Source organism: Protopterus annectens, chromosome 16.part0, assembly GCF_019279795.1.
Source record: "Protopterus annectens isolate FY-2018-M chromosome 16.part0, PAN1.0, whole genome shotgun sequence".
Lineage (NCBI taxonomy): Eukaryota > Metazoa > Chordata > Ceratodontiformes > Protopteridae > Protopterus > Protopterus annectens.
The window spans coordinates 239,808,321-239,834,712 of record NC_056750.1 but is presented as its reverse complement, the minus strand read 5'-3'; the positions used below and the strand labels follow the sequence as shown (position 1 = coordinate 239,834,712).

General features: G+C 39.5%; 1 long non-coding RNA gene across 1 annotated transcript in view; it reads left to right on the top strand.

Annotated features, from left to right (window-relative positions):
- Nucleotides 1-26,392, top strand: part of LOC122790362 — a 216,063-nt gene that overhangs the window by 32,280 nt on the left and 157,391 nt on the right. Inside the window, exon 2 of the long non-coding RNA XR_006363003.1 lies at nucleotides 15,526-15,580. This is a non-coding gene — a long non-coding RNA (uncharacterized LOC122790362). The remainder of the gene's footprint in view (nucleotides 1-15,525; nucleotides 15,581-26,392) is intronic.

Genomic DNA, 26,392 nt, shown 5'->3' with positions numbered 1-26,392 from the left:
AGATTTGTGAGATATGCAAGCTTACAGAAAAATACTCAAGTATGTTTTGCAAATGAGAATAGCTGCGGAAGGTGCAGTGCCAAAGTTCATGTTGATAGTATGCAGCATGTGGTTAACAGAAAAAGGCTCATGCACATGACAGCTACTGCAGGTCCTGTAACAGCCCCTGGGAAACCCTGAGTCCTTCCAGCAAATTCTAGTGCATGCTCTGTGAAGCTGACATGCTCAGTGAAGCATAAGGGTGAGTCAGCAAAGTCAAAACATGTGGCCCCACCCAGCTTCATAGTCAACTGTCATAATTGTGGTGGAAATCACAAACCCAAAAGAGAAAAGTGCTTAGCTTTTGGTCAGCAGTGTCACAAATGTAAAAAGTGGAATCATTTTAAAAGGTTTTGTACATCAAATAAGACACATTATTTTATTAAAAGTGGAAGGCATTTCAAGAGACAAGTTGATCAATTCGAAAGATGCAACTCTACTTTTTATGTTGATGTTGTGTCTGTGCTTGGTGAAACAGTCAGTGCAGTAGATCTGTGTGCAAAGACTGAGCTCTTTTGTACTGTTTGGATTAATGGGAGTCCCATAGAGCTCAACGTAGATACTGGCTCAAAGTGCAATGTTATGTCAGCAGAAATGTTTGCTAGAGTAAAAACTGCAGAACAACTTGATTTAACAAAGTGGCAAAGTTTGTTGCTTATGGTGGTGTATAGATTCCAACTGAAGGCTCAGTAGTGCTTTCATGTTAGTCTGCTGGGAATAGCTATGACTTGCAATTTTACATAGTCAAGAGACATGTGCAGTCATTATTAGGCCTCAGAGACAGTTTGAAAATGGGACACTTTCATTTAATAAAGAAGTGCATGATGTAAGCCTGAATGACAAAGCTCAAATCCCACCCAAATTATTTTTTCTGAGTATGCTGATATTTTTGCAGAAAAAGTAGGCAAACTACCAGTTGTGTACTTTATAAAGTTAAACCCAGAGGACAGCCCGATTATCATACCAGCACGGAAAGTTTCAGTAGCTATGCAGAATCAAAGTTGAGTTAGACAGAATGGTGAAGCTAGGAGTGATTTATCCAGTAGCAAAACCTACTGAATGGGCATCCTCCATGGAAGTAGCTCATAAGAAAAGCTCAGATGATATCAGAATATGTATTGATCCAAGAGATCTGAACAATGCATTAAAAAGACCTCATCAACCAATGTGCACAGTTGAGGAGGTTGCTGCCCTCATGGCAAACATCACAGTTTTTTCTGGCTTAGATGCAAAGCGTTCATTTTGCAAGTTTTGCTTGACCGAAAATCTTCATTGTTAACCACATTTGGTATGCCATTTGGAATATACAGATTTCTGAGAATGCCATTTAGAAAAAATTTTGCTAGTGAATCTTTCAGCTTACAATGGAGCAATTTTTTTTCTGGCTATCCATGTGGTATAGTAGATGATATTCTAGTAGGAGGCAATGGTGAAGCTGAACATGACAGAAACCTCAAGAAAGTTCCGGAAAGAGCATGTGAAATGAATCTTAAGCTGAATTTGTTGGTCACTTGTTTACCAGTTCAGGCTTATGACCAGATCTTTCCAAGCAAACAGCAATTCTTGAGATGCCAGCTCCAGACATTGTTCAAGCCCTACAATTTTTTCTTGGCATGTTCAACTATCTAGGAAAGTTCATTCCTGATTTAAGCCAACTTTCAGCACCATTACGAGAGCTGACATGCAAATATGTAATTTGGTCATGGTCAGAACAGCACCAAAGAGTATGTGATGTCCTGAAGCAGAAAATTGCTAGTCCACCAACTCTCAGCTACTATGATGTTCACAAACCAGTTACTCTTTCCTGTGATGGTTTTAAGTTTGGTCTAGGTGCAGTCATTCTTCAAGAGGGTAGACCAGTAGCCTTTGCATTGAGAACTCTTACCCAGACTGAGATGCAATATGCCCAGATTGAGAAAAAGCTTTAAGCAATTGTGTTTGCATGTTCAAAGTTCCATGATTATATTTATGGTCAACCTATCTAGATTGAAACTGACCACAAACCTTTAATTACTATTTTGAGGAAGTCTATGCATACAACCTCAGCCAGACTGCAACATATGATGCTCGAATTGCAGAAGTACAATTTCAATCTTGTTTACACAAAAGGCAAACTTCTTTATCTTGCTGATACTTTATCCAGATTGCCCAGAAAAAAAACACAGAACAGCATAACAATGAGCAACTTGATTCTGAGGTCATGGAAGTGAGACATTTTTCTTCACATGTCTTGATGAGCTCAGAACTCACACAGCTTCATATCCAATTCTACAGAAGCTAAACCTCTTTATCAGTTGAGGATGGCCTTAAAAGCAATCTTGTTTACCAGTAGAAGTGCAACCATATTTTCCATACAGAGATGAGATTTTGTCAGATAATGGTATCATCATGAATGGTCCTAAAGTGATTGTTCCATAATCCTTGCAACATGTGTATATTAAGATTTTGCATCATGGCCACGCAGGAACTGATTCTACCAGAAGAAGGGTGAGAGGTTTATTATTTTAGTCTTCTATGTCAAGAGATATTGAGAAAGTACTTTCATCTTGTTCAGTATGTAATAGTACAAAGCCGCATCAACAAAAAGAACCACTTCAGCTAAGCCATATTCCTGAACTACCTTGGTCGACTGTAGCCACAGATACCTTTTAGTGGAATGGTCAACACTACTTGGTGTTAGTAGACTCATTCAAATTGGTTTGAGATTGACCTACTTCCCAACTTAACTTCCAGTACTCTCATCACGAAGTTGAAGCAGCATTTTTCTGTCCATGTTAATGCACACAGAGATATTTCTGACAATGGTGTACAGTTTACAAGTCAGCAGTTCAAGAAATTTGCAAAAGAGTGGGACTTTGTTCATATTACGAATAGTCCTGAATAACCTCAAACGGCTTGGCTGAATGTGCAGTTCAAAGTGCAAAACAGCTGTTAGAGAAATCCAGATACTGATGTTTTTCTAAACTTGGTAAATCTCAGAAGCATTCCTCATGGTAATCATCATGGTTCACCTGCCCAGAGACTTATGTTAAGACAAATCAGAAACACACTACCAATCAGCGGTAACTTGTTGGTTCCAAGTGTTAAGAACAACAAAGCAGTAACAGCTCAACTGTTGAAAAAGTGTTTGTCCCAGAAGGTTAACTATGATAAAACCAGCAAACTGCTCTGTTCTTTACATAAAGGGGAAATAGTGAGGATGCAGATGTCAAAAGGTTTTGATCGCGTCAGATTTGTGAAAAGTTTGCATCAAGAGCCAAGATTGTACACTGTGGAATCACAAGGAGTGGAATTCAGATGAAACTGGAAGCATTTGTTACAAGTGTCTGAAGCAGTGTTACAGCATCTTGCCTGTGACAAAGACTCTAGTTCTCAGAGTGACTTGTCCAATGTTCCTGTTCCACAGGACATTCCATCAGCAATCCCCATTCTTGAGAAAATCCCTGAAACTTCTCAAGCAGAACATTCCCCAGTAACTGTCCCTGTTGCTAAACCAAGTCCAAACTATTATGTCACGACATCAGGTCGCATCTTGAAACCTAGTTCCAGATACACGACAACCTGGACATGACTGTTGTTTTTTTTTTATTAGTGTCTGTATAATTGCATGCCTATTGAAATGTCATTGTTTATATGAGACAGTTCAATAAAGAGGGAGGTTGTAGATCAGTGTGTGTGATATACCTTTAAGAAGCTTTCCAGTGAGTTAGCACTAACATGTAAGAACTGAGCACATGCAAGCAAGAGTGCCACTTTGAGTGAACAGCCAGAGTGTGAGCATGCAAGTATGTAGTCAGTCAGTTAGGTTGTTTAAGTTCATTGTTACTGTTATCAATCCTGATATATTTGTATACACTAAACTACTTAAACGAACACCCAAGCCTCAACATGTTCTTTAAGTATATAAGAAGAGTGACACCCTGATCTTGTACCATAAAAATCTTAAAACAACTTTTCATGATATCTTGCCCTCCTGCAGGCCCTTTTTTGTATACTTAGTCACAGAGTCTATTTTAGAAACTGCATATTGCCCAACCCTCAACAAAACTGCATTCTGCCCACCCCATTTATTCTTGGACAGTATCACAGGTTTATGCCACCATAATCTACTGGAAGATTCTTCCACTCAGTTACCATCCATTTTGTGTAAAATTATTTCACTGCATCTTCCATAAGGTATTCAGTTTGCATTTTAATAGTGTGTTCTGTTGCTCATATACATGTTTTAAATGGTGTATCTGGTTAAAGAGTCCATCTCAGGTGCTTGAGATGTTCCTTTTGTAGCCCCTTCTACCTACTTTCTACAAGACTTAGCATGTTGAGTGTTTCTGATATTTCTTTTTGTGACATCAGGTGAAGATCACACACCATTTTTGTTAAGGGAAATGGAGTCATACAAATGCTAGTAGTGTGAATCTGTTTCATGCAACATGCTGATAACAAACTGATGATTGCATGTGCTGTACGTTAAGGTTTTTAAGTGTCAGAAAGTAATCTGGGTTGTGGAGGTTAATCTATTTGTGGACATTTTCTAAATGATGAATAAATAATGTGCTTGATTTGTCTGTGTGTGTGTGTGTGTGTGTGTGTGTGTGTGTGTGTGTGTGTGTGTGTGTGTGTGTGTGTGTGTGTGTGTGTGTGTGTGTGTGTGTGTGTGTGTGTGTGTGTGTGTGTGTGTGTGTGTATGATTGTGTGTGTATGTGTGTTCATAATATTCTGTCAATTTGTGTAAAATGTGTAGTTTTAATTGACTTTCATTGTAGTGTATGCACGTGTGTTTGTATATGGTGTGTGCTTTGGGCTGTTTGTCCTTTCAAATTTTTGGACTGTAGGATGTTTGTAGGATGTTTGGGATTTAAAACCTTGGTCTTCAAAAGAAGTGTGTGTGTGTGTGTGTGTGTGTGTGTGTGTGTGTGTGTGTGTGTGTGTGTGTGTGTGTGTGTGTGTGTGTGTGTAGTGCAATTCATGGAGCATTTTTGTGTATTCATGCAAACTTCCAAAAGTTGCATAAGGTCATAGGTGCATAATAACATTTAAATGAGGAAATATATGCAGACGCTACAGTGATGACATACTAATGAAGTGCTTTTCCCAACTTTTGCCATTCAGAATCACAGTGCACATTGCACACATAGGCTGTATAAAGGCAAGTACTGCCAGTTCAGTCATTTTGCAATTGCAAAGAAGCTTGTTATAACAGCTAGTTTCAGAAATTCACATTTTGAAATGCTTGTTGTTGTAGCACCACAGTCTGGTGCACTTTAGTACCACTCATTTCCCAAAGTGGAGGTATTACTGGTCACTGGTAACTCATTACAGTTTTGGGGAACAGGAGATTCTTGACTGTTTTGTGTGAACAGGGACATAATCAGGGCTTTGGTAAAGCAGTACAGCCACCAAATGGAACTGGGAAATGCATGGCTATCTATAGATGTTATCATTCTTACCAAAGAGTTTTTCATAGACACACTGGGGATATCTTGAGTACTTCAAAGACTTTGGCTTTAAGGATACTGCATTACCTCTATGTTTTTCTAACCCATTTGGACGAGCATATCTGTCTCTCACATACATCAGTTTCAGCTACAGCTTTAATACAGTGCTTATTTCTTAAGCTCTTAACACACAGAGCAAAGTAAAAATTTAAAATCATTGCAAACAATGTAGAATTATTCAAAGTACAAACTAAAACCAATAGTATATATCAACAGACAGCTTATAAATATAGCTAATAGGAACACAATGTAATGTCTTAAAATATCCGAACAGGAAAGTGGCCTCAAAAACAAAATAGTATTGTTACAAATTAATCCCCTGGATCTGGAAAGGAACAAATCATTGATGATATCCATTATACTGTTAAAATTACAATTAAATATAGACATGTGTTGGAAAGACACAGAAGCTAATCTGGCACCCTTCATTCTCTGATGTATAATAATTATAAAGAATATCACAAACAGTAACATCATTACAGGACAAGACTGCAAGAGCTGCAAATGCTAAAAATGTTTACATAAAACTGCTGATTATTATATACAAAACATTCCAGAAAACAAATATTATGAAACACCAGTCAAAGTTGATTAATTCAGATAATGTTCCCTGTTATCCAGCTTAAAGAAGCAGTCTGTATGAGTTTAACATACCAAAAAAAAAAGATTGTAACTCAATGGTTCAGCAGCTCAGCAGCTCAGCAACTCAGTGTCAATGCAAGATCATATGCAAAACTTCAGCACGATTATGTTACTGTGATAACAAAACCAAAATAGGTTCATAGGTATGTACTAGGCTAATGGCCCTGGAGCCTTTACAAGCCTAGCCCATAGTATTACCCTGGCATCGGGCCACCGAACCTTGGTTTCCAGTGCCTCTGTTGAGTAGAGCCACTGGAGTGATCCCCAGGGTGAATTTTCTATTTCCCATCGACTCATCAAGATTTCTCTTGAAGAGGGCCAGTGAGGTGCTCTGCTTGACATATATGGGAAGTCTATTCCATAGCATGGGCAGTCTCTGGGTTATGAACCTGTCCCTCCAACACATTCTGCTGATTGTGGTAATGAGGATGAGGTCTCTGGAGCATGTGGTGTGGAGGGATTAGGATTTCTTTAGATGTAGCATTTCTAACAGAGCTGGGTCAGACATGGCTTTATAAGTCAAGCTGAGATCGCATGTAAGTAGGTGATATGAGACAGAGAATAGTTGGAGTTTTTTGAGTCTGTTCATATAGGAGAAGTGTTTAAGGCCTAGGATCCTCTTTGTGAGGTACTTTTGCGGCCTCTCCAGCTGTTGCAGGTGTCTAGTGAGGTACATGCCAAATGGGGCATTGTGCTCGATAATTGGCCTAATGACGGAAGAGTAGAGGGAGACAATGACCTTTTTCTTCCTGGATATAAAACCCTTAGTAATGGGATGTGCCACACAGAAGGACTTTCTGACCACAGTGGCAGTGTGGTGGTCAAAAGAGGGGTTGCTGTCATCCTATGTTCCCAGATCTCTTATAACGCCTTCTGTGTTCAGTAGACTACCATCTATGTGGTAGTTCATGGGAACTGTGTTTTTTCCAAAGGGGATGATAATGCATTTTTTGGCATTGAGCTTAAGGCCATGGTTCTGACATTAGTCGTTGGTCTCAGTGAGGCCTTTCTGTAGGATGTCATCTTCACTTGGGGAGTTAATAATGGCTCCCAACTTGCAATCATCTGCAAAGTTTGTCAGCCAGCATCCCTTTGTGTTGGCCTGGACTTCTGAGAAGTAGATATCAAACAGTAGATGACGCAGGACTGATCCGTGTGGGACTCCACTCATGACTGGTTGGCAGTCTGGCTTGGAGTCAGCTACTTTCACACTGTGGGTTCTATCTGTGAGCCAGTTTGCAACCCATCTAGTGATATAGGGGTTGATAACTAGCATAGTTAATTTTTCTATGATTCCTGAGTGGGGAAGGGTATCAAAGGCATTGGCCAGATCAATGTAGGCTGTATGAACCACCTTGCCTTCATCCACAGCTCTGGTGACTGACTCAAAGAAGTCGACCAAGTTGAGCAGGCATGATCTACTCTTCACAAAACCAAACTGTGTGGGATCCAGAGTTTAAAGATTCCCTATATCCTTGTTTACTAGGTCCATGATGATGTATTCCATAGCTTTGCATATCAGACTCATGAGGCTAATGGGGCAATAGTTCCCAGGGTCTGTAGTCACTCCTCCTTTGTGGAGAGGGATGACTATAGCAGTGTGCCATTCAGTAGGGACAAAGCCTGAGGTGAGGCTGTGATTGAACAGGGCACACAGATGAGGTGCCAGGTCACCCAGTAGTTCATGTAGAACACAGCCAGGGATATTGTCAGGTCCCATAGAAGCTGTATTCTTGGCCTTGGACAGTGCTGTTTTAACCTGTGCATCAGTAATACTGGGTGCCTGGCAATCTACTGGTATTGTGTTTGGTCCTTTGGGGGGGAGAGGGGTAAAGTTGGCACTGAATCTGTCGGCCAGTATATTGGCAATGTCTGTTGGTTCAGTATAGGAAGTACCATTGTGCAGTAGCTCAGGGAAAATCTGGGTATTGCCATGGAGGTTCTTTACATAAATATAGAAGACCTTGTGGTTGTCTTTACTATCTGCTGCAATTCTGTTTTCATAGCTAGCTTTAGAGGATTGGATGAGGGATCTCAACTTTTTGTTGAGGCTGATAAGGGAGTTTTTCCAGTCTTGGGACTTCATCTTATTCTGCATCAGTTTCCCCCTTCTGTTGTAGAGTTTGTTTAATGCAGGGGACCACCAGATTGGTTTCCTTTTTTTGGAGGAGAGTGTCTTGGTTCTATTGGGTATGGCGAGATCCATGCATTTATGTACGTGGTCATACAGTATATTGGTGTATGATTCGGTGGTCATGCAAGTATTCTCCATTTGCATGGGTGCCTTGAAGTTAACCACCTCTTTTCTTAGGAGCCCAAAGTTAGCTTTGGAGAAGTTTTTCATGGTGGTTACCTTTGTGGGGGTGGGGTCGGGGGGTGGGATGTGGATTTCCAAGGTGATTAGTTTGCGATCGGATCTAACCACGGAGGAGATGACTGTTGGTGTAGAGCAACAGCCGCCCATGTTAGTAATGACCAGGTCAAGGATGTTGCTACCTCTGGTGGGGGTAAGAATGAGCTGGTCCAGGGCACTGGAATTAATGAATTCCAGGAAATGTTAGGCAAGTGTATTGGTACATGAGTAGTTTTCCCAGTTAATGGAGGGTATGAATTAAAAATAATTAAAAAAAGCATAAAATCCAGAAAAGTTTATCTGTAGGCAGTCAACACCTTGCCATCTCTGGACATGTTCAGCAACAACAGCACATGTGGTCACATCACAGGGTAGAGCTACTACCGTACATATGTTCTGACATACAAGTGCTTGGTGTGACAGATTATATCCATATAACTTGTAAACTTCTACCTTGTCAATGTGAGTATATAGTCTATCCGGAAAGCTACATCAACCATCAGGGAGTGTGTGATGTACATAGCTGCATCACCAGATGTCTTGGCCCAGCATTCTGGCAGTGCCCATGATTCCCACATTTGGCACATGTATTCACTATACTACCACATGGGAATCTAGTAGGTAAATGCACCATAATTCACCAAACGTCCCAGAAGTACTTGTATAAACAGTGAGTAGGATGTCAGGTTTAAACACCCATTTCCATGTGCGTCCTCCTTGTTATGTTTTTTTTTCAGATGATACAGGCTGTACACTTGAACCTTGGCTACTGACACCAGTTCAGAACCCACATTGAGGTGCAGAGGAACACTACAACACAACCCTGGCTCAGACCAATATCACCATAAAGTGAGTGTTCAGCCTGCTTAAAGTCTGCTTTCATTGCCAGCACGAGTCTCAGGGGCTCTTTATTATGACACTGTTACTGAGTGCAGAATGTTTGTGTCTGTTGTATTCTGCACAGTATGAGTATCAGGGCCTCTTTAGTATGACACTGTTACCGGGTGCAGAATGTTTTTGTGTGCTGCATATTTTGCAGTATGAGTCTCAGAGGCTCTTTAGTATGACATTGTTACCGAGTGCAGAATGTTTTTTGTATGTTGCACTCTGCACGGTATGATTCTGCATCAGTCTGGTACACCAGTGCCACAACTACTGCCAGCAGGATTCCAAGTTCATTATGCAGCTCCCCTAATGTATCATCTGCAACTAGTAGCAGTGAGGATAGTGAATACAGCAAGCTGGCAGTAAAAGCTTGGCACCCCCTCAGACAGGTGTTTTCAAAGTAAAAGTCAGAGCAGGTGAGACAGCGGCATCTGCTCCATAGCTATGAGTTTTGACAAACACAGCATGACAGTGTAGAGTCATGAAGATAAAACTTTGTGCATGCAGTGTAAATTGTAGTATATGTTGTTTAGTGCATGGTCAGTTCCCACTGTGCACCAGACATTCCTCTACATGCCATAAATGTAGAGTTGATATGGTCTCAGCAATCATCATTTGCCCATTGGTCCATGGAAAAAGACACATGTACAAGACACACCAGTGGTGTGGGGGCCTGAACTGTAGGTGACATTGTGTAACAGAGCATGTTTGACAGCATAGTTAACTTTTCCTGCACAAACAGCATCATTAAAAATATGAAGATGTTTTACTTTATTTATTTCTTTGGATGTTACCCCTCAATGTGAAGGGATTGTAAGTATCAATAATACGTCTCCACTTATGTATAGATGTTTTAACTCCACTGGTAAGTAGTCATGTGATTTTATTCTTTATTTATTTATTTGCTTTCTGGTTTATTGTACTGGCCTCTTGATAGGTAAGTAATATTTTTTTTCACCATATCATCTTATTGATCATCCTTTATATTTACCCTCTTAAAGTGCACAGCTTTGATGCTGAAGCCAGTGGCTGGAGAAAAGGTTTGGCGTATATAGAGCAAGGTGTATGCAGGTCATATCTGCACTGTATCATACACAATGTCTCCTAATTAGGGTGGGGAGGCTTCTTGGGAACATGAATGGGTGCTGTCATGAGAGTTTGATATTGTGTTGCTACTTTATTAGGCTTTGCCAGTGGATGGATCCTCACCAACGCATTATGAGCAGTGGCATTTTGCTGTGCTTTTCTCCTGGCATGGGACATTGTATCTTTTGCTGTCTTTCTACACTGTCCTAATGAATTATTCTGTTAATAACTCTTCCTATACTTGCAAACATCCCCCTGGTACTCCTGGCTGCCTTTTCCCAAGGCAGCTTTAATTCATGTGATATGACTTCTCTGAGTATCTTCCACCTAACCTGTTGGATTTACTTTCCTCACTGAGTGTTTTTCTTACTGTTTTTTCTTTCCTATTTGTGTTCCAAATCTGTTGCATATCTAGCAGAAAGGCATAGATTTGCTTCCTGACTTGCAATGTCACTTATACAAACTTGCTTTATTTCTTCTAAATCTGGTAAAATTCTGGGTGATAATGGAAAAAACTTGACTGTACTTAAGTGCAAATCCAGAATAGTATGCGACATGGCTACACAAGTTCTAGTGTTCTCTGTTACAACCTCAAACTATTACTACCACTAAAGATGATAAAAGTCCCTGGCCCTGTTCTTGGCTCAAAACATTTGCTCTGTTGAAGCTGCTCCTGTGGTTTAGAGGGATTAAAGCCCTAAATACGACCTAGTCAACCTGGGTTTGCATACTGACTGAGATGAGTGATATAGCAACAGAGATGGATGGGTGTTCCCATTCCGAATGGGAGGGCATTCAGTGAGGATGTTACCTTAAGAGAGGCTTGGTCCAAAGAGGGGAGTTGCCTTTGGCTGAAGCAACAAGCATAAGAGGAGGGTCATGAAGTGGGCAGCGCATCTTAAGAAAAAAGAAAAACAAGATGGTCGTGGAGCTGGCTGAGCACCCAGGATACCCTTAAGATCCACAACTAGCTCCAGTGATACTGAAGTAATTCTGGGTGGGAGGTAGGAGACACACTGGTAGAGCTAGCATGGATGTGGGGCACTGGGGACTGGGTCTTCATAACAATGTCTCAAGGGGGACCAAAACATTTGCTCTGCCCCTCATAATACATCCCAAAAACAGGTGAATTGAGGAGAAAAGGAGATGAGATGCATTTAACATGGTGATAATTAAAATGACAGACGTCTTTTAGTTCTGAAAAGGCTCACAGTTTATATTCTGTTACTCTGTCAACTTCTCATGTTAATTGATCTAATACTTTAAAATGTGCCACTGATTACTTCTGGATACATCGCTGATTCTGGAGGTTAGAAAGAGGTTGAGAGCTATGTCGCTGAGAGATATGACTGACAATTGTTTGTGAACCTAATGTCCTTAATTTTGCCTTATTACATTTTACTGTGCTCCTTCTAAAATGGATAATTTATTCTCATACCTTGGTGACTATTACAGACGGATATTAAGAGTCTCGTACTTATTGTTCAGAAAATGCATATTTATGTGAGACCTGCTGTACTAGTAAATTTTTATGTGGTTTAAGAGTAAATAATTAAAAAAATGTCCCTGATTTTAACATTTTTCCATACATTATTTTTAACTACGTTGGGTAAGTGTTTCTTGAGAAAAGAAGCTGAGAGCTACGGCCATGATTATCTGTAGCAGCTGCTTCATGTCACATGACTGTTGTAACATTCTGAGTGTACTCAAAAGCACTGGTGTGGTTCAGTGTTCTCCATTATCATCAAAATCTGAAACCTCCAGAGTAAACAGCATCATTAAGAGTGACCATGGCTGTATCTTTTCTTTTTTACCAGTGTGATGCCATTTGAGTTTAGTAGACATCTATGAGACTATGAATCTGCAAAACATTGTGAAGCAACAAAAATAATTCCTTCATTATTTAAAAATCGCTAGGTAACATGTTTCGTTGTCAAGGGGTAAATGTTCTGTTCTTTGCCTGGAACCTTACATTCATGATATCGCTTGTAACATTATAAGCCTGTATATTGTGAAGTGAGGTACCGATGTCATGCTTAGTTATCAATTGCCTAGGGATTTCTCTGCATGTTTATCTGTCTGAGGATCATTTCCAGACATGACTAAGGCCAAAGGCAACTTAATATAGTACAGCAGAGTCTCAGTAAAAAAAATAATACAACAGAGATGGAACAAGAAATGAATGAATACAAATGGCTTGTCCTTCAATAGCTTGGCTACATAGTGGCAAAGCAGTTATTAAAAATACAGCAAGAATGTAGGTATACTATAATCATATTACATGGGCATAGATACAGTGAAACATTGTAAATGGAAGTAGAACTGCTGAAAAAAGGTTAAACATTGTTAAGAGGTACATTTTGGAGGAAGTAAAATAAGAACAGGAAACTATCTCTATATATTTGGAGGCTACTAACTTAAGATAAAAAGGGGTGGTGCATTAAGGGAGATTAGATAAAAGCTAACTATGCAGGTGGGTGATAACAAGCATGTGGAATGGGTGAGATAAAGGGAAGAAATGCTACAGAAAATATAGTCTGAAAGTAAAAGGATAAACAGGAAGGTTTATTAAGCAGGCTCAGAAAAAAGAAAAATTCACAACCAGCCACAGTAGAAAGTTTAATATAAAACAGCACTCAGTAAACACTCTAGTGCCTCGGCACACAGAAAAAAGACAAAATGAAATGGTTAAGACATACAATTACAATGTGAGCGGTCAGAATAATGTGCGAACAAGGCCTATACAAATGTGATATATACTGGAAGAGATCTGACTGAGAAAGAACACATTCAAAGTAACAAGGATTGGAAGATAGTATAAGAGATTTAAAGTTTATGGGCTAAAAGGGCATCAAGGTTGTTAAACCATAATTTATAAGATGTGATGCAAAGTAGATGCAAAGCTTTTTTTGTGATGTGTAGGGTGTTAGTTGTATTCAAGTGTGCATTTTGTTGAGTAAGGGGACTTGGTAGAGTAACAGAATAAATAATTTGAGCGTTATGAAGTGAATGTTTGTTCTTGAGGTTGCCAAAATAGGCTAACACCAAAGTATATTCAAGTTTATAGCAATAACCCATGCCTGGGTGTGGGTAATGCTGGATTTACCCATGGTTGGTGTGGTTTGGTCACGAGGGCGAAGCCCGAGTGGCCAAACAAAGATGACTGTGGGTAAATCCAGCATTACCCACACCCAGAAGTGGGTTATTGCTATTATACAATGACATTATTTAAAAAAAAAAAATTACTTTTCTTAAATAATGGCATTGTATAATGCCTCCTTGCTACCCTTCCGCAGCTGTCTGGCATTCTGAGGCAGTTCTGATGTACTGCGAATGTGAATGCGTATACTTACGCAGTACATCAGAGCTGTGGGCAAAAGCAACAGAGAAAGCAAGATCTCCATTGCTTTTTACAACCTGTCTCACTATGTTAAACTTGTTTAACATAGCGAGACAGCTTTAAAAAAAGCAACAGAGAATTGCTTTTTTTAAAGCTGTCTCGCTATGTTAAACTCGTTTAGCATAGCGAGACAGGTTGTAAAAAGCAATGGAGATCTTGCGTTCTCCGTTGCTGTAAAAAAAAAAAAAAGAGTTATACTCCGGGCGACAGGATCTTTTTCCATTACTATAACTCTGATTTACAACATGCACGCTGACCAATCAGCGTGCACGTTTTGGAATATTAATGGGGGGTCATTGTAGAATAGCAATTAATACACTCTTAACTCTGGAGCATCTGTTCTTTTTGTTTTGCTTTAAGTAGATTGATTACCTTATAAAGAACTTTTAAGTTGAACAAGTACCATGGTAATAATGAAGGAGACAGGACTATGGAAATATGTTTTGGGTCTAGTTTATTCCTATGGGATTTATAGGTGGAAACATGATTAGTAAGGTTACCTTGGGGATCAGAATAAATTATTGGAGCGCTTCTGAATGCTTAGCTAGGGTTCCAAAGAATTATCAGTTATAATCTGTTGCTATGAACTCACTTAACAGAAAAAATGAAACCAAGTAAAGGTATCTGAGATCTTTTTTAAAGGTGTTATGGGTGTCAAGACCTCTACATAAGACTGTGAAGTCATTAGCATACAGAGCACATATAAAGCTGAGTAGTACTAAAGAAATGTCATTTACATAAAGTGAGAACAGGATAGGTCCAAGGATGGAACCCTTTAGGACACCAGCTGATAGGATTCGGGGGGGAGGGGGGCAAGCTGCTTCCCTGTCACTGAAACAGGGGATATGTTCTAAGACTAATAACCTCTATTTCCTATGAATTTCATATTTTTGAGACCAAATAAATGAACAAACAGGTGTGATAGCCCACACTTACTAAGTTCTAGCTACACTGGACAAAATAGTATATTGTAAGGTGGTGCAGGAGGCAAAACCCTCTGTAGAGCAAGGGTCATTTAGCTCATACAGAAAATAATTGTTAAAATTATGGTATTTCAATTCAGAAATGCATTCATACACAAAAAAGAAAGACTTTGAATTTCAGCATTTATTCCCTTTTCTGCATTGACGTCACTTCTGGTGCATTTGTGAGCCTTAATGGTCCAATGCTACCCCCTCTAACTGGGGCATGATACCTGACCTGTTGTTAGTAATATCTTTTGATGTACCCTCTAAATGTACACATTTGACACCAGGCATAGAAAAACTTGCAAACACAGAAACAAATTCTAGAAATAAATTTAAATGTATAACACTTAGTTTTAAATGTTGCTTACTACCCCGGATTAAGCTCATTCCTGAATAAATGTTCCAGCTTGCACTTTAAGTTGTGATGATTCAGTGTAAAGTTTCTGCTCTAGGATTAAACTCTTAAGTTTGACATTTTGCAGTTTAATTTTACTGTCTTTGCTGCATTGTCCTCCTTCAGCTTGTAAAATGCATTAAATGTTAGTTTACCATTAACATAAGTGAAACAGTGTACTGAGGTGCAACTTATTCTCTGTCACCTATAGTGTCAGCTTTTAATAATGCTATTTTGTTTTTATTTTTTGTTATTGTTGGTAGGCCTCATAATGTGGAAGGCATTGATGGAGCACCTATACCAGCGGATGTACTTAAGGTCAGTATAACTGAACCAGACTCTATAAATTCTCTAGCACTGACAGATCTTTTCTGCTGCATATTTGTTTGACACCCCTATTCCTTATGGCATCCTGGCATTGCTTGGGTAAGAGTTCCTTAATTAGGGGGTTATAAGTTAGTGTCAGGTATTACATGAAAAGGCAAGGGATGAAAAACACAATAATATATCTGAATAAGAATCATTGGAACGGAGATACTAATCAGTGTTTGTTAATTCTTATGCAGATGTTCATATCATCATTCATATTTTCATAACTGTGTGTTACATCACTGAGGATGTCATGTAGAATGTCATTGTGGCACAAGGTGTAAGTGAAGTGAGTTTAGATAAAGAGGGCAGGTAATGCAGAGTTCAAATCCAGCTTACAGATGTGAAATGTCACTTTGAAAGGCATAAAAATATACTGTGATTGTCTATGTAGAAAACACTTCAGTGCATATGTTCCTAGTTATTTTTGTCATTAAGAAGTATAGTATTTATTCTTATATGTACTTTACTCAGCTGAACTGGATCCTATACCGAAGCTCACTGGGTTCAAGGTAGAGAACCAGTTGTAGTACAGTAGCTTATACACACACACATGCATGCACGCAAGCACACACACACACACACACACACACACACACACACACACACACACACACACACACACACACACACACACACACACACACTGTTGTGTGATTTAGAGCCTTGCCAATTAAGCGAGAGACATGCTTTTGGAATGTAAGATGAAACTGGAGATGCAGGCAAACCCCACATGGATGTAGAGAAACATGCAAATTCCACAAAGAATGTTCCCCGGTAACTGAATAGAAGAACCAAGCACTGTGGCAGGAATGATAACGGAGGCTCTGTTTTGTCATAGTATTTCCATGTCTACATTAATACTGCCAAAAACAAGTGACTTGCAAACCATTGCACTGTGACAGCTGAAATCTTAGATGTTGCTGGAGAAAACTATGATAATTGAGTGCAAGCTGCAAATATTCAAAGATATTACATTGATTATTCAAACAGAAATACTTTTTTATATTTTTTAAATATCTCAAAAATCAAACAGCTAGAAGAAAACAACTTGCCATCATATGAAACAACAATAATGCCTGAACAAAAATGTTGCAGATATTGTGTGCAGCTTGTATAGTTTCCAAGATATGGAAATTGCTTCTACACATTGTGAGAATAAGTAATCATTTAGATTTTTTGTATTATAACAAGTAGTTTGAAAGTATTGACGATAATTATTGTAAAGATTTTTTTACTGCATAATTTTGTTGTTTTGAGTTTTTATGTAGCATTTACTGATCAAAAAATATTTTTTTGGCTTATGCTTTTAACTCAGTTTTCAGGAATCCAAGTATTAAAGCAATCCACTGTACTACAATATAGTTTATGTTAATATTTACATGTATCTATCTGTCTGTCTGGGCAGCACAGTAGTGCAGTGGGTAATTGTCTGGTTCTATTCTTGGCTGGGGTGCCTTCTGTGTGGAGTCTGCATGTTCTCCCTGTGCTTGCATGAGTTTTCTTTGGCACTCCAGATTTCTTCTCTAAAAGACATGTGGCAGTCTGATTGGTGATCTAACTTCTCCTTTGATGTACATGTTTGTGTGAGTGTGTGTGTGTGTGTGTGTGTGTGTGTGTGTGTGTGTGTGTGTGTGTGTGTGTGTGTGTGTGTGTGCACGTGTGCATGTGTGCACGTGTGTGTGTGTGTGTGTGTGTGTGTGTGTGTGTGTGTGTGTGTGTGTGTGTGTGTGTGTGATGTGTAGAAGGCAGAACTGCTGATCTACTTCATTGTTTCTAGTAAACTACGTAGATGGAGGCAGCTGTTCACAGGGCCACTTTAGGAGTCAGAGATACTCACGAGAATGGATAGATGGAGCTGTTTGTTTGTCTGCGTATCTCGTCTTGATAATTAGTATGGCAGGAGTTTGTAGAAAATGAAATGTAAAATTGCAACCTTCAGTATTTCAACATTTGACTTTCTGCAAGGAATAATGAGCAACACAGAACATAGCAATATTGTACCTGTTTTTTTTTTCTGTTTTATTTTATTGGCTTGTCTAATTGTGCAGTGTCCCTTTTCAATAGAATGTCCTGCAGAAAAGCTCAACAGAAAGCTTTACAAGAATAGTATCAAACATTTGTGTGCATTCTGTAGTTGTACTTATATAAATTATAGCCTTTAAGTAAATAGTATTTAATATATCTTTTAGATATTACACTAAGGAGGGAGAAAAAGCTAGACAGAGGGACCAAGCTAGGAAAGATGTGCAGCAGGTAAAGGTGATAAAGGATAATGAGGGAAACATACTCACAAGCGAGGAGAGTGTGTTGAACAGATGGAAAGAGTACTCTGAGGGGTTGATGAATGAAGAGAATGAGAGGGAGAGAAGGTTGGATGATGTGGGGATAGTGAATCATGAAGTACAATGGATTAGCAAGGAGGAAGTATGGGTAGCTATGAAGAGGATGAAGAATGGAAAGGCTGTTGGTCCAGATGACATACCTGTGAAAGCATGGAGGTGTTTAGATGAAATGGCAGTGGAGTTTTTAACCAGATTGTTTAATGAAATCTTGGAAAGTGAGAGGATGCCTGAGAAATGGAGAAGAAGTGTTTTGGTACCAATTTTTAAGAATAAGGGTGATGTGCAGAGCTGTAGTAACTACAGAGGGATTAACTTGATCAGTCACAGCATGAAGTTATGGGAAAGAGTAGTGGAAGCTAGGTTAAGAAGGGAGGTGATGATTAATGATCAACAGTATGGTTTCATGCCGGGAAAGAGCACTACAGATGCGATGTTTGCTCTGAGACTGTTGATGGAGAAGTACAGAGAAGGTCAGAAGGAGTTGCATTGTGTTTTTGTAGACTTAGAGAAAGCATATGTCAGGGTGCCTAGAGAGGAGTTGTGGTATTGTATGAGGAAGTCCGGAGTGTCAGAGAAGTATGTAAGAGTGGTACAGGATATGTACGAGGGTAATGTGACAGCTGTGAGGTCTGCAGTGAGAGTGACAGATGCGTTTAAGGTGGAGGTGGGATTACATCAAGGATCAGCTCTGAGCCCTTTCGTATTTGTAAATGGACAGGTTGACAGACGAGATCAGACAGGAGTTCCCGTGGACTATGATGTTTGCAGATGACATTGTGATCTGTAGTGAGAGTAGGGAACAGGTGGAGATGACCCTGGTGAGATGGAGATATGCTTTAGAGAGAAGAGGAATGAAGGTCAGTAGGACTAAGACAGAATATATGTGTGTGAATGGGAGGGAGGACAGAGGAATGGTGAGGATGCAAGGAGTAGATATGGCAAAGGTGGATGAGTTTAAATACTTGGGATCAATAGTTCAGAGTAATGGTGAGTGTGGAAGAGAGGTGAAGAAGAGAGTACAGGCAGGATGGAGTGGGTGGAGAAGAGTGTCAGGAGTGATTTGTGACAGACAAGTACCAGTAAGAGTGAAAGGGAAGGTCTACAAGAGGGTAGTGAGACCGGCTATGTTATATGGGTTGGAGACAGTGGCAATGACAAAAGGGCAGGAGTTTGAGCTGGATGTGGCAGAGTTAAAGATTTTAAGATTTGCACTGGGTGTGACGAGGGTGGGCAGGATTAGGAATAAGTATATTAGACGGTCAGCCCAGGTTGGAAGGTTTGGAGACAAAGCCAGAGAGGCAAGATTACATTGGTTTGGACATGTGCTGAGGAGGGATGCTGAGTATATTGGGAAAAAGATGCTAAGGATGAAGCTACCAGGTAACTGGAAAAGAGGAAGGCCTAAGAGAAAGTTTATAGATGTGATGAGAGAGGACATGCAGATGGTTGGTGTAACATTGCAAGATGCAGAGGACAGGAAGAAATGGAAACAGATGATCTGCTGTGGCGACCTCTATCAGGAATAGCTGAAAGAAGATGATGATGATATGTTTTAGATATTGTCTTGTATTTTCATTACCTTTATAAAGCAGGTTTCACTTTCTTGCATAGGTTCATAGGCATGTACTAGGCTAACGGCCCTGGGGCCTTTACAAGCCTTTACTACACTGGTGTCTTCAAAAACGTTTGTGAAACAGAAATAAGAAAATGGTTAGGGCAGGTCAGAACTGTGCCCGGGTATGATTTAAATAGGGGTGAATACAACTTGCTTATGGAAATTGTGAGAGACAAAAATATACGTGTCATGAAGCCTGATAAAAGCAGTGGATTAGTGATAATGGATATAAGTGATTATTCAAATGCCATGAATACATTGCTAATGGAGGGGACATTTGAAGAAAGTTCCCCTAATGAAGTGAACATTATGAATAGGACCATTGATTTAACATTAGAAGATATGGTCCTTGAGGGCCAGTTAAATGAGGATGAGTATAGATTCCTTAGGAATGACCATCCTATGGTTTCTAACATCTTTGGCATCCCCAAAATTCATAAAGGGTTAAATAACCATAGTTTTAGGCCAATGGTTGATGGGAAGTGGGGAAAAACCTGTTTTATGAGCAGGTTTTACGTATCCAATTGCAAAAAGGGTTAGCCTGTTTCCAATAAATTTGCAAGGATTCATTGCACTTTCTAAAAAAATTTAATGGTGTAGTGGTTAACAATGACACAATACTGGTCACCATTGATGTTTGTAATTTATTCTCAGCAATACCTCATGAGACGGGCCTTAACTTGTTGGAGGCCCAATTATTAAAAACAGGGATGTATGATCAAGATCTGATTAATAAGTTGTTGGTTCTAATGGAACGTGTACTAAAGAATAATTATGTGTATTTTGAGGGGCAATACTTTAAACAGGTCACTGGCATGGCCATGGGAGTGGCATGCACCCCCATTTTTTCCAACTATGTAATGTCCTTCTGCGAGTAGGAATATGTCTTCAAAAGTGATTTTCAAATGTGGATCTCCAATTACACCCGATTTTTGGATGACATATTCCTAATATGGGAAGATACAGAAGAACTTTTAATGAGATTCCTGGATTACATCAACAAAACAGTTGATTTCTTAAAATTCACCTTCGCCTTTAGTAGGGAAAGCATTTCCTATTTGGACATTTGTCTAAGGGTTGATATGGAAAATGGGAAATTAACATCAGAGATTTTTTGTAAACCCACTTTTTCCAGTTCGTATTTAGACTATGATAGCTGGCATCCATATTACCAAAAGAAGTCTATCATAAAGGGGCAATTAGTGAAGGCTGCCTGAATGGTAAGTGAGGATGATCAGTTTAAGGTTAAGGTGGATTTTACCACCCACCACAAATAGTATGTAAAGTTGCCAAGGAGATAATAAGGAAGCGAGCTGATGGAACTTATAAGCCCATTTTAAGTGGGGTTGATGTAAATAACCTGGAGTTGGAAGCTCAGCCTAGTAGTGGATCAGACAAGCCCAATAGAAAACTTTGCTTCATTACAACATTTAACTTAGATGCAGAAGTAGTTGTTGAGATGATTAGACACAACTGGGGGATTTTGTTATTTGACCACGATATTGCTCAGAAAATTGGATGGGCCCCTGTGATAGTTTATAGGAAGGATTGGTCTTTCTAGAACATTCTGGAATCAAAGGGATACCAGAATGGTTCAACCCACTCTAGAGTTAGTGGGAATTTTAAATGTGGCATGGGGTTCTGTTGTAGGAATATACTGGAAACCAAGGATCAATTCAGCTTGAATGGTATTATCATTCATTTAACAGGGCATTACAATTGTAATTGCAAAAATGTGATTTATTTAGCTAAATGTCAAACATGCCCCACATTTTATGTGGAGAAGACCTGCAGGCATTTCAAAGAAAGAGCTAATGAACATTTTTTGGACATTAGAAATTGTAAAATGACCAATGCTTTAAGTAGACACGTGCAAGAGTACAATGATTGTATATTTAAATTCTTGGTTCTACAGCAGTTGGTCAAAGATGCCCAAGGAAGAGTGCATTTGGATATTTGTGAACTCAGGTGACAATTAAAGTGAAATGCCAGCCAGGCTCCAGGAATTAATGAAAACATCAATATTTTATGTTTGTTGAAATTGAGACATATTTTGGGATAGCATTTTCAATGTTTAATTTTATCTAAAAAACAACATCATTTTTAGTCATTTTTTATTACGTTATTGTATGTTTTTTGTGTTTTTAAATGATTAATTTGGTTACATACATATTACAGGGTTTTAACTGATTTTACGTTGTCCATTATTGATGCTTATTATTTAATTATTGTCTGAAAAGGGGTGTATTTTTCTTTTATAAGGACTGGGTTTTGCTTTTCAATTTGTTCTGATGAAGTCCCTCTTTAGGAAAGAAAGCGCTTAACCTGTGTGTTTGTAATAAACGGTTGTTGGCTACATCCGTGGTGTGGAGTGGAGTATTGCTTTGTGGACCACCAGACTGGCTCCCTTTTTTCGGAGGAGAGCATCTTGGTTCTGTTGGGTATGGTCAGTTCCATACATTTATGTACGTGTTTGTACAGTGCATTGGTGTATGATTTGGCAGTCATGCATCTATTTTCTATTGGCATGGGTGCCGTGAAGTTAGCCACCTCTGTTTTTAGGAGTCCAAAGTCAGCTTTGGAGAAGTTTTTCATGGTGGATACCTTTGTGAGGGGTATGGGTGAGATGTGGATTTCCATGGTGATTAGTTTGTGGTCGGATCTAAACAGGGAGAAATTGACTATTGGTGTAGAGCAATGGTTGCCCATGTTAGTAATAACCAGGTCAAAGATGTTGCTTCCTCTAGTGAGGGTAAGGATGAGGTGGTCCAGCGCATTGGAATTGATGAATTCCAGGAAGCGATGGGCCAGTGCATTGGTGCACGAGTAGTTTTCCCAGCTGATGGAGGGGTAGTTGAAGTCACCTAGTATGAGAGTGCTGGGTTGGATCTTAATAGTTTCCAGGGTGCTTAGGAATGTGGAGTAAGAGTCTTGGGACATGGTTGGGGACCTATAGCAGGCTATGACTTGAATCGCCATCTTACCCAATGTTAGTTGTACCTGGAGTATCTCAGATGCATTATGCTAGGCTACTAGTCTGAAGGTGTGCATATCCTTTATGAATATGGAGACACCACTGCTTTTGGAGTTTTGGTCCATGTTCTGGGTCCATAAGGTGAGGAATGAGTTATAGCCTGGTAATGCAGGAGTGCTATCTGCTGCTTTAAACCAGGTCTCTGTTACAGCACAAATGTTGATGTTTTCCATTTTGTGGAGTGCTTCAAGCGGGTGCATCTTGAGATTTTAGACTTCTAGCATTGAGCAGCATGACCCCCAGATTGCATTTATTTATAGCTGTTATGGTGGTAATTTGGTCTTTGGAAGACCTCCTAAAAATGCACTATAGGGGTGGCAAGAGCCTTAGCCAGTACCCAGAAACCCAGAGGTGACAGATGCAGGCCATCTCTGGCAAAGCATAGAGGTCTATCAATCATGTCATCCCAAGCAGACAGATACTGGACCCCCCTTAGAATGACACCAGAAACGTAGCCAATTGGTGAAGTCAATCATTTTCTTTTTGTACTGTGGTATCATTCTGGGTGATGGTAGGATGCTGCTCAGGGCTAGGGTCATACCTGCCTGGGCCACATAATCTGAGAGCTCCACCATGTCTCTTTTCATGTAGTCCAGGGAGGTGCATCTCAGGTCATTCACACCCACATGGACAAATCAGAGTCATACTTGTACTTGTTATGGAGTGACCTGAGTTTGTGTGTTATGTATCGGATTCTGGCACCTGATAGACAGCTGACTATTCCCTTCTCCTTATTCAACCAAGTGAGTGGGACATCAGTGTGCCTCACTATTGAGTCACCTATGATTATTGTATTGAGCAAGTTCTTTTGCCTTAGGGGCTTAGGTTGAGGGGCACACGGTGTATGTGAGCTATGTGTCTTGTGGTTTGTGCTGTGTTGTGGTGGTCAAGTGCATTTCTGCCTTGGAGGTCTCTGCTGTTTGGGTAGATTTCTTTTGAGAACCTCCATGAAGGTGGGTGTGTGGTTTGTGTTTTTATATGAGCACTGTGATGGTGGGTTTCCTGGAGGGCTATGTGTTCCATGTGTTGTGGTGCAGGTGTTGACCTTCTCCTCTTGACCAGCTATTTCAGTCTTGGCTGGAGAGTGTATGGCCAATTTGAAGATATAGGCGTATCTCTCACAAGTCTGAGTTTTGGGAGGTAAGAGGAGAGGGTTGTCTGTGTACATGAGGCAGTTGCTACACTGCCTCAGAATGCTCATGTTCACCAGGTTAATAGGAGAAAACACAGGAAGCTGACATTTAAACATGCCAGGAGTGATGGTCATCATTACTAAGTACTGGAGCTGTTTCCTTATAGGACGCCTAGTGCTGATAGCACTTATGTGTGCTACAATAATTGCTACAAAAAGCCTGATAAAGTGCTGGTGAATAAGCTAATTAAAGTACAAGAGAGAAGAGAAAGTTGAAAGGGATACAAAAATCTGCCCAAATGGCCAAACTACAATTTCAGAACCAGAAACCACTCCTCTTGTGGTAGATAGGCTACCTAGTGCTTACCACTCCCACTGATAAGCTGGAAGGCTTCCGTCTAACACAGAAGGGGTCTAGGGAACTCAGAAACTTACAAAACAGTCCTGGATACGGCAAATCTGTATCTGGACTTCTCTAGTAACAGGAAAGGCAGAAAACAAGCATAATGCATAAGAATTACTTCCTACAGAAAAAAGGTTTCACTTTCTGAGAATAATGCATAATTTAATGCAAACTGATTTGAGTTAGACCCATAGTGTACTTTTATCTTTTGTGAAGTAAAAGAATATAAGTTTACAGGTTCACAGGTTCATAGGTACTTACTAGGCTATTGATCTGTGATGATTATAAGAAACCTAGCCTTATATTCCCATGTTTTTAGCTCTTATATTTTATGTATTAATAACTTGAAGGGTTGGGACTTTTACTTATTCCCCCCATTTATGATGAACATGGGTGCTAAACCAGGGTGAATTTATGGTTTGTCATCCAAATTACATTTCGATAGTGTAAGAGACGTACTTCATTTTACATGGAGTGGAAGATGGTTCCCTGTAAGTGGTAGTCTCTGTAATACATACCAGTTACTCTGGCACCTGCTATTAATGTTGCAAAAGAGCTTGAGATGCCATGAGCAGACATTTACGCAACTATGGACTTGCAAATGTGTAATAGATCATATAAGGCAAGGCAGATGACTGCACGCAAGGTGTAGGTCGTCTCTTAGTAGACTATATGATACAGATAAGAGGGACAGGGTTTTGATATGATCTGCATAGATTTTATTAATTAGAACTTAATTTTTTATTGAGAAGACATTGTGGTCATTCCAGTTGTGAAACGTGTTTGGACAGTTACATACCAAAAAGTGGCATTGCATTCAATGGCTGGTCTAATGAGAGCTAAGTACAGTGCAACAATTACATCCCTGAACCTGGATGCCATCATTTAGATATAAGCTGTGTGATGAAGAATGACTTCCTTACAATAGTGGATACATGGTGATCAATGAACAGTTTGTTGTCAGCAGATATTTCCAGATCAGCTTTATTAAATCAGGGGATTGTTGTCAATGTTATAGTTAAAAGGGAGGCCATGCTTGTTTAACGATACTATTATACATTTCTTGGCATTTAGTTGGTCTTGACATTAGACAGTTTTGGGAAAGGCCTTTCAGGAGAATTTTAATATTATTTGGGGAATTTATGATCACACCATGTTTACAGCCATCTGCAAAATTAGTCAACAATAAATGTTTAATATTTACTTTGGCCTCATAGAAATAAGTGTCAGATAGGAGTGGTCCAAGGACTGAACCTTGGGGTACACAACTAGAGACCTAAGAACATAGACCCTTCTAGTCTAATTTTCTGGGTTCTCTTTGTGAGCCAATTTGCTATCCAATGAGTTACATAAGGATTTACATTTAGCTGGAAGAATTTGTCCAAGATACCTGAGTGTTTGATGGTATTGAACACCTTGGTAAAGTCTAAATATATGGTGCGCATTGGTTTGCCCTCATCCATTGCATCTGTTACCTTCTCAAGGAAATTAACAAGTTTAAGTAGGCAGGATCAGCCCATGATGATACCGAACTGGCTTGGATTAAGAGTTTGTTGGTTGCCTATGTAGTTTTTATTAATTCCATAATGAATCTTTTAATAGCCATACTGATAAGGTTGGTTAGGCTTATGGGACTATAACTACCTCGTTCCATTGACACCCCACCTTTGTGCAAGATGATGACTGTTTCTGTCCTCCATACAAAGGTCAGAAATCCTCTTTGGAGGCTAATATTAAATAGTCTCTGTGGGAGGTCTGAAAAGTCCTGTTTCATGATGATCAGTAGGCAGCCCAATATGTTTGTCTGGCCCCAGGAAAGCAGTGTTCTTTCCTTATTTGAGGGTGGTGAAGATGTGAGTATATGACCTGAGATTATAGGAGGGGAGAGCACTGTGAGGTTACAGCTAAATTTCCCTGCTCATAGATTGGTTATGTCCTCTGGGTTCAAATTTGTGTTGTCATTTACTATTAGTTTTATGCAATACTGGACACTGTTTCTGCGGTCTCTAACACAGTTAAATAAGTCTTTGTAGTTATCCTTTTCCTGCATAGCTATTTGTACCTCATTTCTAGCCTTGCTGATTTGATCAGGGTCCTGAGTTTCATGTTTTTTTTAGTAAGAGCTTTTTTTAGTATCTTGAGAGTTAACTTTATCTTTGACTGAATGGAGTTTTTTTTTCTTTCACTATAGAATCTGTTTATATTTGATTTCTGCCATACTAGTTTATTCTT